The sequence below is a fragment of the Notamacropus eugenii genome, chromosome 3 (assembly GCF_028372415.1).
Source record: "Notamacropus eugenii isolate mMacEug1 chromosome 3, mMacEug1.pri_v2, whole genome shotgun sequence".
NCBI lineage: Eukaryota > Metazoa > Chordata > Mammalia > Diprotodontia > Macropodidae > Notamacropus > Notamacropus eugenii.
The window spans coordinates 378,832,578-378,847,827 of NC_092874.1; the positions used below are offsets into that span (position 1 = coordinate 378,832,578).

Genomic DNA, 15,250 nt, shown 5'->3' on the forward strand with positions numbered 1-15,250 from the left:
GCGGGTTTGAACACAGATCTTCCTGTCTCCAGCATTTTATCCACTGCAATACTCTCTCCTCCTAAATGGAAGGAAGGATAGGATGTCTTTAGTCCTTAGATGCCTGAAAGAGGGGAAGAAAGGATGAGAATGAAAAATGTTTTACCTTTTACGCCTGGTCTTCTTGGTTCAGTAACCACTCTTTTTCTGGTGCATCACTCCCACTCTCATTCACAGGCTTATAGGAACCAGTTAGGTTCTCTGGTCACATATACCCTTTAGCAAGACTCATTATACTGAATTATGGGATCCACTGGAAGGGGCCAAAGCAGAGGCTCAGCTCCAGGCATGATGCATGGGCCATTCCCTGCAGGCTCAGCTCTATGGGAAATACCTCAGGCCAAAAGATCAGAGGGTTCCCCTGATTACCTGCATTGTGACAAGTGCTTTAGGAAAATTTTTTTGGCAAGCAAAAAGGCAAGGCAATAAGTATTTGTTATGTATTTACTATGTACAAGGCTCTGTGCTAAGTATTAGAGATATAAACATAAGCAAAAAAAAAAGATAGCTCCTCCCCCCTGGGGACCTTACATAGGAGAATATTCTCTTTATTGTGTTTTTTTTTTTATAGGGAGAAGGCACGGCAAGTGGGGGTTCAATAACTTGCCCATGGCCACACAGGGTAATGTCTGATGCTAGATTTGAGCTCACGTCCTCCTGATTTCAGGGTAGGTAGCTCTCTTCACTACACTACCTAGCTGCCCCACAGGAAAAGATTCTAGAAGAGAGCTGGGATGGGTGAGGGGAAGTGGAGGAGGGAGATTTGGTGTCAAAGTGGGTAGAGTCAGAAGTACATCTGGGAGGGGAGTAAATCATGGCCAGGAGAGTTTCTCCTCAAAATGGAAGCCCTGAAAAGAACTCATCAATGGGAGAAGGAGCCTGGTATGGCAGAAGAATACTGCCAGGTGAGAAGGCCTCAGGTTTTGAGGAGTGGGGATAGATGGGAAAGTAGAAAGAGGCAGAATGGAAAGAAACAAATTAGGAGGCTATGGCAATGGTGGAATGGGATGAAGGGTTTGGACTAGCAAGGTCGTGCTAAGTGGATAGAGAGAAGGGTATGGATGGGAGAAATGTTGAAAAAAAAGACTTTACAGGACCCAACAGTTGATTGTATGCGTGAATTGAATGAGGATAAAGTGGAGGATGACTCCAAGGTTGCCAATGTGGGTGATTGAAGGATGAAGATGCTCCCAATAGAAATAGATAAAGAGGGAAATAGGAACAGTTTTTTGATGTCATTCTATGCTGGGACCAAACCACTAAATATTTTATTCTCCAACATCAAGAGTTCTTCACTTTTGAATCATCTCATACCCCAGCCTGATGAATGAGTTTGAAATTGAGTACCCACAACATGTATTTACTGTTTCACAATCATTTATTTAAATTTTCACAGATATGTGTGCCTTCTATCAGCTACTTAACCGATTGATTGAATCAGTAGGGAAAATACCCAGTGCTGTCACAGAATCACAAATGTTAGAGGTGGGAAACATCTCAGCAATTATGTAATCCAGTGGCTCTCAAAGTGTGGTCTATGGACTCCCAGGGTTCCCCAAAGCCCTTTCAAAGGATCTATGAAGTCAAAACTATTTTCATAATAACATTAAAACTTTACCTATCAAAATACTCCTTTTTCAGATACCTGTCTATGAGAGGCCAGATTTTCTTCATATACTTCAACCAAAACAACATACCACAACAGACTGAATGCAAAAGTAGATATAAAAATCTGTCTCCTATTAAGCTAAACATTTGCAAAAAGGAAGCGATAAGTAAAACAATGTCATTTGTCTCACTAAATATTTTGTATGTCAAAATATAGTTGCTTCTCATAAAAAGATCTTTTTAATGTTAACATGGAATAGATATTATCTTTTTTAAAATTAATTTGTTTTCAGTTTTCAACAATCACTTACATAAGTCTTGAATTTTCTCCCCTTCCCTCTCCCTCCCAAGGCGGCATGCAATCTTATATGGGTTCTACACATACATTCTTATTAAACACATTTGTACATTAGTCATGTTGCATAAAAGAATTAAAATGAATGGGAGAAACCATGAAGGATATCGTTATCTTAATGTATTATTATCTTAAAATAGTCTTTAAAATGTATCCATTGTAATTTCTAATACAGTAAGTATCAATAGATATAACCCCTTATAAACAAAAGTTTTGGGGATCCTCCATCATTTTTAAGAGTGTTAAAGGGTAAATGACTTTTAAAAATATTTTCATTGTAACTGGGAAATATTTAATGAAATAAATAAAAATACAAGTTTTAAAATAAGTTTTTTTAAAAAAAGTTTTTAAAATAAAATAAGTTGAGGGGTCCTGAAGTCAGTAAGTTGAAGAATCATTTTAATGAGGAAGAATCTGAAGCCTAGAGAAAAAGAATAACTTGTTCAGGCTGATCAAAGCAGCTGGACCAGGATTAAAATGTGGATTTCTGACTCCCTAAACAGCATTCTCTTCATTATACCATACTATAATTTTTCCCGATTTTTAAAAAAAATTCTCAAAGAAGCTTCCATGATGCTTCACTATTTTAAGTCAACAGAAGTGTATTCATCACCTTCTACATGCAAGGCATTGTCCTCAGTGATGGGACAGAAAGATCAATACACCACAGACTCTTCCCAAGGAGTTTATTGTACATGCAGCAAGGGCTACATAAGCATAGACACAAGTCACAGTGACAGGAGAGAAAGTGAGTTAAGTACAGAGGAGAGGCCTCAATAAAGTTCTAGGAGAAATTTAAAGAGGAAATAGAAACTTTCGCAGAATAAGTTAGCAGAACCAAAATTCTTTACAAAATGACCACAACAAATAAAAGAACACAACACTGACTTTTGGGCCCAGATCAATGTGATGGAGTGTTGGTTGATTATGGGTACAAAATAAGGCATGTAATGAAACTGCTGCAGGTGGGCATTCTCCCTAACCCATATTCAGCTCTACATGGTCCCACCACTACCCCACCAGAAAATCCTGTCTGCCATTCACCTCATTGAACAGGTCAAGAAATGTATAAATCTGCCATTCCTTTAGTTAGTTCCTCGGTGTCCTTACATAAAGTAACCATCTCCCTGCTTGTATGGTTCCAGAATCTCTTCATCATACTCAGTCTATTCATTCTGCTTACGCTGGTAGAGATGATGAAAGGGCCAGTCTCAGTTGGCCTTCTCAGCCTTCCTCGTCAGTCAGAAGGCCCCTCTATTGTATTCCCTTGGACTTCCTTGTGTCTTCTCTTGCCTCCTGGTGAAGCAAGACAAAGAAACGATTACATGGCGGCCTGATTGCTCTCTGATATCATTACACATACAAGAAACCCTTTCAAGAGCATTTCTTCCCACTCCCTTTCCCCCCAGTCACCAGGTTTCTCTCCAGCCAAGTCTTTACTGGTTTTTATTTTCTTCTATTTAAATAGAAATGAAGAGTCCCTCCTGCCTCTCTCCTCATAACAGCTTACTTAGGTATTGGTAAAATAAAATTTATATTCATTTGTTTCTCAGATTCATACTGCCTCCTTTTAAAGAGACCCTAACACCTTTAGGTTAATAGCTACTTAAGGATAATTACTGTATTTTGGGGGAGGGGCAATTTAAGGGACTTTCAAAGACAGTTTTGACTATAGGGGAATTTTCATCCTAAACACTGACTTAAGATCTAACTTTCAGGAAGTCCAAAAATGACTCTAATAGAGATGAGGACTATGACAGGTGTTTTGACCACAGCTAGAGTCTGCTTATGTACCAGACCATGGATGTAGCATGGTCTTTTAAAAAAGTTTTATTGGTGTCTTGTTTCTACATCATAGTCTTTTAAAAGATTTTTTTTTTAATTTATGGAATAAAACAAGCATTTCCATAATATACTATAATAATTTTTAAAAAGATGATTGCACATGAAATCACAAATATAGCATGTACAACTTGCTATTCCTTTGAAATGTATCATAAAGTTTAAACATGAAATGTAATATATAATAAAATTTAAATATACAATAGTTTTAAATACATAATAAAATTAAATATATGATAAAGTTTAAATATATAGTGCATAATATTATATACATACACATATCCATGTGTGTAAAATTTTTCTATCTATTTATCACTTCTTTCTCTGGATGCAGATAATATCTCTACAGTCAATTTGGGCATTTATAATAGCCAAAAGTTCTTGGTTGCTCAAAATTCTTTTTAAACCACTTTGCTGTTACTCTGTAGAATGCTCTTTGTCCTGCTCACTTTCGTTCTTCATTTCATGCAAGTCTATCCATGTTTGTCTAAGATCACCAAACGCATTTCTTATAGCATAGTGGTATTCCATCATCATATACCACCACTTGTTCAGCCACTCCCCCACTGATGGGTATCCCTGCAGTTTCTATTCCTTGCCACCACAAAGACAGCTGCTATGAATATTTTAAACGTAGAGGGGTTTTTTTCCCCCTTTTTCTCTAATCATCTTTGGAAATAGACCTACTAGTGATGCTGCTGGGTCAAAGTCTTTTCTGTATGTACTTCCTGCCTGGGGCTCTCACCCTATTTCTCCCATCACAGTGAGACTTCCCTCATCATACAGGAAAGCAATTAAGCAAAACAACTTAAATAAGATCTCCATCTTATTGCATAGGTGGTTCTCTGCTAAGCATTTTTTTCTCTTCCACCAACCCTTTGTCAGTCAATAGACAGTTATTACATGCCAAAGGTCCAAAGCTGATGTGCTAAGAGCTTGGGATGCAAAGAAACGCAAAAGGCAGTCTTTGTTCTCAAGGACCTCACAATCTAATTGAGGAGACAACATACAAATATGTACAAACAAGCCAAAAACACAATGAATTTAAAATAATCAACAGAGCACTAGAATTAAGGGGCATTGGGAAAAGCTTCCTGTTAACAGTGGGATTTTAGCTGAGACTTGAAGGAAGCCAGGGATGCCAGGAGGTGGAGGTGAGAAGGGAGAACATTTTGGAAATGGGGCAGGTGGCAACCAGAAAAAATACGGGGAGCTGAAAGATAGCGTCTTAAGAGAGAAACAGCAACAAAGCCAGTGTTACTGGTTTAGGAGAGTACACGTGGACAGGTTATGAAGGGGTTTGAATGTCAAGTAGATGTTCAATCCTGGAGGTGATTGGGAGCCACTGGATATTATTGAATAGGAAGTGACATGGTCAGACTTAGGCTTTAAGAAGGTATTTTGAAAGGACCATGGATTGGAGTAGGGAGAGAAGGTGGAAGGCAGGCCAACCAGCAAGTCATTTCAATAGTCCAGGTAAGAGACCATGGGGGCTTGCTCCAGAGTGGTGGCAGTATCATAGGAAAGAAGATATATGGGAGAGATGTCAGGAAGATAAAATCATGACAACAGATTGGATATGGGAACAGTTGGGGGTGGGGGGGAAGAGAGAGTGAAGAGTCAAGGATGGCACCTAGGTCAACGCCTGAGTAGCTAGGAGAAGGGTGGTACCCTCAACAGTAATAGGGAAGTTAGGAAGAGGGAAGGATTACTTAAATTCTTAAAACCCTTCCTCTTAAGAAGGATAGTAAATTCATCTTTGAATATGTTGAGTTTTGGATGTCTATGAGACAGCCAAATCATCAGTGTAGAGATGATATTTAAATCCATGGACCCACTCCAGCAGGGGCTATAACAGCAGCCTCATTCTCCTTCGCTCTGCCCTGGTTGCCACTCTTGCTCTACTGTTTTCTGTCCAGCAACTTGTGGGGCAGTGGAAGAGCCTTCTGGCAAGCTGCAAAACTTGGTGAGTCAAGCTGGGCCTGGTTTGAGGAGCCTGAGGTCCAAGAGGGGCTACACAGGGAGGGAGGGGTAGAGATGGTCCTGAAGATCTGGAGGAGCAACAGGAGGAGTACTAGGATGACTGGCCTTATAGACTGTTCTTAAAGATGGGTGTGTGTGAGGTGGCCAAGACCAAATCAACTGGAAAGATGAGAAGACTGAAAAACAGAGGGAGAACTTCCTGGAGAACAGCCTGATGGCTCATGTGGGCAGGTGGCAGAAGGGCTGTGACCTCACCTGCTACTCCAAAGGCAAGGAAGGCAATGTGTCCCTGAGCCGAGAAGAGGATCTAGCTGCTGTATGTCAGGCTGAGCAGGAGGCCCTTCTGACTGCTTTAGGCTACAAGAATGTGATGAAGCATCCACAGGCCTGAGCAAAGAGGACTGTGGAAATATGCAAGCGGGAAGGAACTGATCTTAAGGAGAAGGATGTGGACAAGCTGTCAGGCCTGGGGATCCCGAGGCTCTGCCAGCCAGTTGAAGCTCTCCAACGAAGACAAAGAAGTTGTCGAGCTGGGCATCACAAGGTGGAGAGCAGTGCCACAGCGATGCCATCAGCCCCACAGGTGGCCAAGTGGAAAACACGTGAGGCCTGAAAACTACAAGAAAGTCAAGAAAGAGAAGAAGAAAAAGAAGAAACATAAGAAAGAGAAGAAAAACATTCCAAGAGACGCTCCACCTCATCATCCTCCTTCCCCTCCCCAGATAGACACAGAGCCACCCAACACCATGTCTCACCCTCCCCTTCCTCTAGGTCCTAGGCACCCAGGAGCAGGCATAATCCAGACTCTTTGGACAGTGGTTGCTTCTCCCCTAGCCACAAGAGAAGGAACCGGAGCCCTGAGGCTCAGCCTGGGCACTAGGAGGCAGTGGTATGAACCAGATGACTCAACCTTGGCCATGGAAAGCAGATGGTACACACAGGGACGCCTCCTTTCCTCTGTCTTAGACTCCTGTGAGCTTGTTCCCCTGGGCTGCACAGCCAAAGCCTGCACACCTGCTTCAGGAGAAGCCGGAACTCTCCATTGCCTCTGGAGAGCCAGGGCAGGGCAGAGATGCTGGGTTCTTCCCTCAGTGGGGCTGAGCCTGCTCCTTATCCAATCCTCCCCCTCCCAATAAAGCTTTTTCCTGAGTCCCTGAAAAAAAAACAATCAATGGGAGCTGACAGATCACCAATTGAAATAGTATACAGAGAGAAAAGAAGACAACCCTATGAAATACCCATGTGTTCTTTTCATATACATTATTGTAGAGGCTCTGCCTGTTATTTTCCTGGTTCTTCTTATTTCTCTTTCCATCAATTCATATAAGTCTTCCCATGTTTCTCTGTCTAGCAGTGGATGAGGCTAGATGAAATTCATCTGAGGAAAACTAGCCACTCTCCCTCTCTGGCCCCTATTCTCAGGTGGATGGAGGTCCTTTTTCCCATCCCCTGTACCCCTGACTTTTCCATTTCTAACGAACTCACTTTGCCCCTCATGGAGGATAAGATTCGGTTTTTTGGCTTTAAATAGTATTTTATTTTCCCCAACCCCAATTACATGTCAAGAAAATTTTCAGCATTCATTTTTACAAGATTTTGAGTTCCAAATTTTTTTCCCTCCCTCCCCTCTCCTTTTCTGAAAATGGTAGGCAATTGGATAAGATTAATTTAAACCTGGGAAAGAAGTTGCCTGTGGCCACTGTCTCAGATTCACTTATCAAACCTCCTCCCACGAGAGGACTCCTATGTTCAGAATTGTGTTTGAACTTATTCTCCCCTTTGGGGAAGCTACAGTAATATGAATCCATTAAATTCCCTTTTGTTTAGCTCCACCCAGCTTTCTCTCCCTCCATCTAACCAGGTCTCCTAGTCTACATTTAAATCACCCTCTACCCCTCCTCCAGGAAACAAACAATTAACAATGTCTTAGAGAAATCAGTTTCTCTTGAAAACACATGGAAAATATAAAATGTGAACAAACTCTTAAAGAAATTAAAATTAGGGCTATAGGCCCATAATGAGAACCAGAATGATATGAGACAGGAAAATAAGAAAGTCCCCAGTTTCATCCTTTACCAGTGCTTCTTAAACTGTGAGTTTGCAATAGTAAAAGGTTTCTGAACACACAATGACCAAAAATTAATTGTAAATCAAATGAGTAATGAATCTGAGGTGTTTCTGGCAACACTGAAACTTTACTGGGGCCCTGGGTCTGAACATACAACATGCGCACTTTGCACTGTGCATGCCCTCAGGCCACATAATACCAGCTGCTGAAAAGAGAAAAGCGGTCCTGGGTGGAAAAAGTTTAAGAAGCCCTGCTCTAAACAGTAATTATGGCCCTTCTGTATGTTCTGGGTGACTTCCACATAGTTCAGCTATATTTTTTTCTTGGCATCTAGATGCCAGTTAGGACAGCAGCAACTGTAGAAGCCAAGGCCCTGGGTGGGCTCCCATCAAAGCTGACCTCTCCTCCTCTCTTGGTCTTACTGGGGAGGTCCTCATACTCTCCCTCTCAGAACACTTGCTCACTTCTCACAAGATTTCAGCTCTCTCTCCTTTAGGGTGGCAGAAGAAAGAGATTGTCTTTACAGACTCAGCTACAGACCTCTGATTGGGCCATACTGAGGATTTTATCCTGTCCTGAAGGCATCCATCGAACTTGGATAAAGGGGTTCTGCATCTGGCTTCCTCACAGTCACTATTTCTTATGGCACAATAATATTCATTCTAGTCATAATTTATTCACCCATTACCCAACTGGGAACCATTGCTACCACCAAAGTGTTTGTTTGAATATATTGAAATATAAGGCATCTTTCTATCAGTTTTTTACCTCTTTGGAGTAACTGCCCAGTCCTGGCTCAAAAAGGAGGTATAGTTTAGTGATTTTTTTCTCTCCCAGTTCCAAAATATTTTCCAGAAAGAGCATTATCTATTCAATTATAAAATGTTCATAGTCTTACACCGAGCAAACAAAACTTGCTATCTTTATAGGCAAAGCCACTGGACTACTTTGACTACAGATATGGTTCTTTCCTTTTGTCACTCAGGAAGAAACTGTGCCTTTTTGAGTTGAGACATAGGTAAAAGTAAATAGAGTTTAGTGATCCAGCCTGGGAAATAGTTGCAGTCATCACTTCCAAGGAAACAGTTGTGTACAAGGAGTCCATTGAGGTTTGGGGTTTTTCCCCAGAGCTAAAAGCTGGGTCCTATCTATAACAACCACTGACTTGGTACAGCTGCTCACCACAATTCTAACCTGCCATCCAGTTAAATGAGCCTCCATTTCTAATCCCAGCTGCAACCTCTTCTCTTAATTAATTTTTTATTGTTGTTTTCACTGAGGTCTATTAGTGGAAACATCTGATGACCACCAGAGATGGGTTTACCCCCACAGAAAGGGTTTGCACGACTCAGGAGCAACACAAAGGGAAGCCTCATCTACCTGTAATGATTGAGGTTTAATCCAGGCTCAGTGACTTAAACGCTGCAATTTTCTTGAAGCCAGAGGGGGGAAAGGAGGGGCCTGTGAAGGAATGCAGCTCAGTCTAGCTGAGAAGCCAGCATTCATTTGCCATGACACTTTCAAAAGCCCTTTTCTTACTACTCAGGAGGCACTCAATAATTATTGATTGATTGATTATTGATTTACCTATTAAAAATTTGATTTTACATCATCTTCATTTCTGAATATATTCCTCCTTCCTCCTCTTGAGACATCCCTTATAATAAAAAAATAAAAGAGAAAGAAGAGGCAGCTAGATGACTCAGTGAATAGAGAAAAGTTCCAAGAGTCAGGAAGACCTAAGTTCAAACCTTACCTGAGACAAGTACTAGCTAAGTGACCTTGGGTAAGTCATTTAATCTCGGTTTTTCTAGGTGGCTCAGGGTATAGAGCCCTGGGTGTGGAGTCAAGAAGACCTAAGTTTAGATTTGGTTTCAAACACATTAGCTGTGTGACCCTGGGCAAGTCACTTAACCTCTTCCTTAATCCACTAAGGAAGGAAAACAAACCACTCTAGTGTCTTTGCTAAGATAGTATGGTCCAGGAGGGGACACAGAGTCAGACACTAATGAATCACTGAACAACAAAAAAGAGAAAGAAAGGGGGGAAAGCAGTTCAGCAAAACTAAACAATACTCAAGCCAAATATATGTAATAGTCCACACCCATGGTCTCCTACCTCTTCAAAGGAGAGAGAGAGGTGCCTTTTCTTATCTCAGTTCTGAGGTCAAGCTCCAGTCATTTTAATTGCTCAGGATTCAGGTTTCAAACTCCTTATTTCAGCTATTTAAATAGCCCAGGAAATCTCAGGCAACATCTTTAGTTTGTGTCTGTGCTCCGGGGAGAACCTTATCAGGATCTTGGAGTAGGCTGAGAGCATTCCAGAGGCAGCATTCAGAACACACACAGAAGAGATAAACTCTGTTCCCTGGATCAGAAAGTGACAAAGGAAGATCTGACTTACCTCCCACAAAGTGTTTGTTTTGGGAAGCCAAAGCCACCCAGAGATGCTGGAGAGACTGTGCCTTACTGATTCATGCCTCTTTTAACTGCATTACTAGGAAATGCCTGCATGGAACTGCCTTATCCTTATTTTTTTTATTTTATTTTATTTTTCATTCATAGCACGATAAAAAAGATTATTGCATATGAAACTGCATAACTTGCTATTCTCTTCAAACATACAACAAAGTTATCAAGTAAATTTCTTTTTTTTGTTTTTTCTTCCTTCCTCACCCTAGAGATAGCCACTGTTAGACACAAATAGGTATATATGCTAAATTATTCTATACACACTTCTGCTTATCAGTTCTTTCTCTGGATATAGATAGCATCTTTCTTCATATGCCTTTTATAGTTAATTTGGGTATTTAGAATCGTCAGAATGACTTATTTGCTCAAACTCATTCTCAACACAACATTGTTGTTACTACATAGAACATTCTCCTGGTTCTGCGTATTTCGTTCTTCACTATTTCATGCAAATCTTTCCATGTTTTTCTAAGATCATTGAGTTCATCTTTTCTTAAAGCACAGTAGTATTCCTTATTCAGGAAAAATACATCCTGTTTTAAATCCTAAACTCCATTACTCTTTCTTTAAACCCCCTTGTGTCTGACTTCTTGATATTCTAGCTCCTTAGGCCAGAGTGTGATAAAAGCTCAAAGTGGGATTAACTATGAGCAAAGTTACTTTAAGGGGAGCGTTAAACCTATTTGAGAGGCAGCCTGGCATAGTGGATGGACCAGTGACTCAGATGGGAGGAAGCCCTGGGTTCAAGTCTAGCCTCTGACACGTATGACTGGTTTGAGACAAATCATTTAACCCCTCAGTACCATAGGTAGCTCTATAACAGGATGTTTAAGCTGGGATCTGTGAATTTATTTACTTAAAATTTTTTTAATAATTATTTTAATATAATTTGTAATTGCATGTATTTTATTTCATTCATTTAAAACTGTTCTGAGAAGGGGTCTATAGGTTACATGACACTAACAAAGGGGTCCATGATACAAAAAAATGTTAAGAATCCATGATGTAAAACTCTATGTTTCAGATATGTTGCTGATGTACATTGGTAGAGGGAAGTTTCTTCAACAGGTCCAGATCTCCAAAAAAGGATTTTACGTATGTATACATGGTTCAGTGGACAAAATAATGGGCCTGGAGTCAGGAAGACCTAAATTCAAATCCAGCCTCTCACTAACTGTGTGACCCTGGGCAAGTGACTGAACTTCTGTTTGCCTTAATCGGCTGGAGAAGGAAATGGCAAACCACTCCAGTATTTTTGCCAAGAAAATCCCAAAAGAGGGCATGGAGAGTCAGTCACAATTGAAAGAACTGAACAATTATAAGTACACGTATATGTATGTATGTGTATACATATAGGTATTATATGTGTATGTATGTATATTATATACACATATATGAATGTATTTAGATAGGTATCCTGCCACTTATTTACTACATGAGCAGTTTCAAAACCAAGTGAGGTAAAGTGAGTTTTCTTGAACAAATTGCAGGAAATGCTTAAAGTAAATAATCATGTGGTACAATGAAAAGGGTTCAAATTCCACCTCTTACGTTTTCTACCTACATAACCCTGGAGGCAAATCACTTAGTCTTCCTGGGCCCCAGTTTTCTCCTCTGTAAAAGGAGGGGGCTGGATTAGAGCAGCTCTTTCTACCTCTAGAGCTGTGTTCCTATGAATGTAGAAAAGACAAGAAAACCGCACTAAATGGAGAATTCAAATATTACATTTCGACCCATGGGAAGTCAGGAAGGGAGACAATACGCATTAGGCAACAGAGAAACGTTATCACTGGTTGCTAGGAGTAACAGCTGCTTCCCTCTGCAAAAAGAACAGTGGCTGGGTGTTGTGTTGCACACCTGTGCAAGGCCCAGGTTCTCATCCTCCCCAGGGAGTCCAAACAAAATCTGTGTCTGGTACCAGATGAGTCTTAATTCCCATCATTGAAATAATTAGCTTTCCAAATCTCTGAAAACAACCCTCATTTTCTGGATTAATGAAGGATGTTGGGTTCCACAGAGTGAGCCTATTAAGGAACAGCTAATGCAGCGAGTTCGTTGCTTCCCACTGAGCACCAGGCAATGTAGGCTCCAGGGAAAATATAAATTCAAAGAGGGTAACCCTGAGGGCTAGAGAGGAAGACATAAGGGGCCAATCTTTGCCTACCCAGGGCTTTGCGGTTACATTCCAGGACCTGTTTAGGTTATGCAAGTGCTGGGAGAGTCTTGTGACTCAGAAGGAGGCTGATGGCTGCTTTATCAATGTTTGTTAACCAAAGGAAAGAAAGAATTTAACACTTGCCAAAATGGGCCTTAGACCTGTAGCCTTTGCCTGGACTCAGGAGCCAAAATGTTAGTGTTTTGCACTTAGGAAGAGAATCATAGAATGTCAGAGTTGGAAGATGCTTTGGAAAGTCCTTCACTGTATACACAGAGAGACAAAATGGAGTACTTAGAATCAGGAAAACATGAGTTCCAATCCAGCCTCTGAAATTTACTGTGTGACCTTGGACAAATCCCTTATTCTCCCTGAGCTTCACTTCCCTCCTCTAAAAATAATAATAGCTGAAGTCCCTGCCACACAAAGACCTTCCTGGTATTAGGGATAGATAGCCTGCCTCCGAATCAATAAGGTTCAAGGCCCACTACGGACACATACAGGCTGTGTGATCTTGGTCTAGTCACTAACCTCCCAGTGCCTCTGGCCACTCTCTAAATTATAAGATTATAAATTACAGGATAATTACAATCTCCTTCTACAGAGGGAGGTCCTTATTAATGAAATGAACGTAAGTCAGGACAAAAAGCTACAACAAATCTTCTCATAGAATTGTTTCAAGAGTCAAATTGAGATCATGTATGTAAAGCATTTTGGAAACATGAAAAATGCTAATGTAAATGTTGCCCTGGTTTTACAGATGAAGAACTTACCCAGAAGTAAAGTGATTTGCCCATGGCGACAGAGCTAGCTAATGGTAGAGCTGGATCATCTGGCTTCCAACCTAGGACTTTTTCCCACTGAAAATCCCCCCTAATGGGGGATGCTAGGTCAGAATATTGGTCTAGTTGGAGGCAGCTTGGTGCTACAGCAGATAAGCGCACTGGGCCTGGAGTTCGAATTCAAATTCAAATCTGGTCTCAGACACCAGCTTTGTGACCCTGTGCAAGTCACTTAATCTCTGTTTGCCTTAATCCACTGAAGAAGAAAATGGCAAACCTCAAATTGTGGTGCTGGAGAATACTTTTGAGAGTCTCTTGGACAGCAAGGAGATCAAATCAGTCAATACTTTATTAATTTGGGCTCCTCACTGGAAGATCACATACTGAAGCTGAAGCTTAAATACTTTGGTCACATAATGGCCACAGATTTGTAAATAAGTGTCTGTGGGACCTTCTTACTAAGTCCCTGACATGTGACGTGTGTATAAATAAATAAATATGTGGGTATTTACTTACCTATGGTATGGTATTCACTTGGAGTATCAGCTTAAATGTACAGTCACGTTGGTAAGCCAAGCTGGGAGACTTGGAGAATTTTGCCCTAGAGGTTGTTATAAAATCTGCCCCAGGATTTTGGCGCAGGCGCCAACCGCTCCTGCCAAGACAGAGTTCAAGGGAGAAGAAAAAAATGTGGATGGACTTTTGTCACGAGTACATCTTACTCTTCTTTCTCTTATCCCTCCTCCTTTAGGAAGTCCCTTTCTCTGTCACCGCAGTTTCTTCCTATTCTTTGCTTTATCAATGGCTGATTCAATTGGGATTTTCTATTTCCAGTTTGTCCTTCCAAAAGTTCCCTCCCAGCAGTCACTCCATTATCAGGAGCTCTTCCTAAATGACATTCTTCATTCCCAGCTTTCCTGGTTCATTCTTTACCTTCTAATTGTCTTATTTCAGGTGCTGTGGAAAGAGTTGAGATTTTTTAGTTCCAACATTCTGTGTCTTCTCCTAATAAGATAGAAACTGCCTCAAATGTTGCTGTTCTTTGTATTAATAGCAGGGAAGGAAAATTCACTTTCTGACTAGTTCCTGTTCTACTAAGGCTACCCATTCAGCAGTGATCTAAATCTCCCCATTGTCCTCTTAGATTTTCAGTAACTAAATGTTATCATTTATCTCTGGAACCAAAAGAAGATCATTGATGATAACTAAGCAGGATTGGGAAATGGCAAATTAAACTCCTACCTGAGAAGCTGGGATACCGTCTGTGTCCTTCATATACACAATCAACCTGAGTGACACCAAGTGCTATAACCTCCATTTCCTTAAGTATTTATTTGTTTACAACTTGGCTTAGTGGATAAAGTGATAGGATTTGAACCAGGAAGATTGGGGCTTAAATTTCACTTCATACTCTAATACCTAGGTGCCTCTGGGCATCCCATTTAATCTGTCCCAAACTCATTCTTCTGATCTCTAAAACTGGGATAATAATACCTGTATCACATACAGCATGAGGTTTTTGTGAGGATTAAATGTGATTAATGCATTTTGGAAACCTTAAGGTGCTACATAAATGTCAGAAATCATTATAGGTATTGAGGATGAGTGCCTAATATATAGATAAGGTCCTTTGCAAGGCACTAAGGGAGAGATAGAAAAATTAGGCACAGTCCTGGCCTCATGGAGCTTAGCAGTCTAAAAGGAGAAAGTTTAGCAATCACCTATTGCAATTACTATTATATAAGGTGTAATATGAAAGTACAATTAGAAAGGTACAAAATGATTTAGGTTCCCTAAAAAGGAAAAGATTACTTCATGAGGGAAAGAATCAGGAAATGCCTTTAGGAGAACAAGGTATTTTAACTGGGCCTTGAAAAAATTGGTAGGATTTATAGAGACAGAAATAGAGGGAAAAGGCATTCTGGGTACAATGAAAAAAATCCCTGC

The 15,250-nt window shown here is 40.6% G+C and overlaps 1 long non-coding RNA gene and 1 pseudogene across 1 annotated transcript; one reads left to right on the forward strand and one right to left on the reverse strand.

Annotated features, from left to right (window-relative positions):
* Positions 1 to 1,412: 1,412 nt before the first annotated feature.
* Positions 1,413 to 14,375, reverse strand: LOC140497067 (uncharacterized). Its single transcript, XR_011964518.1, has 3 exons — positions 13,820 to 14,375; positions 10,014 to 10,262; positions 1,413 to 3,298 (listed from the first exon to the last, which is right to left on the reverse strand). It is a non-coding gene; the product is annotated as an uncharacterized lncRNA (long non-coding RNA).
* On the forward strand, positions 5,257 to 9,989 carry LOC140531151 (multiple myeloma tumor-associated protein 2 homolog pseudogene; annotated as a pseudogene).
* Positions 14,376 to 15,250: the final 875 nt, after the last annotated feature.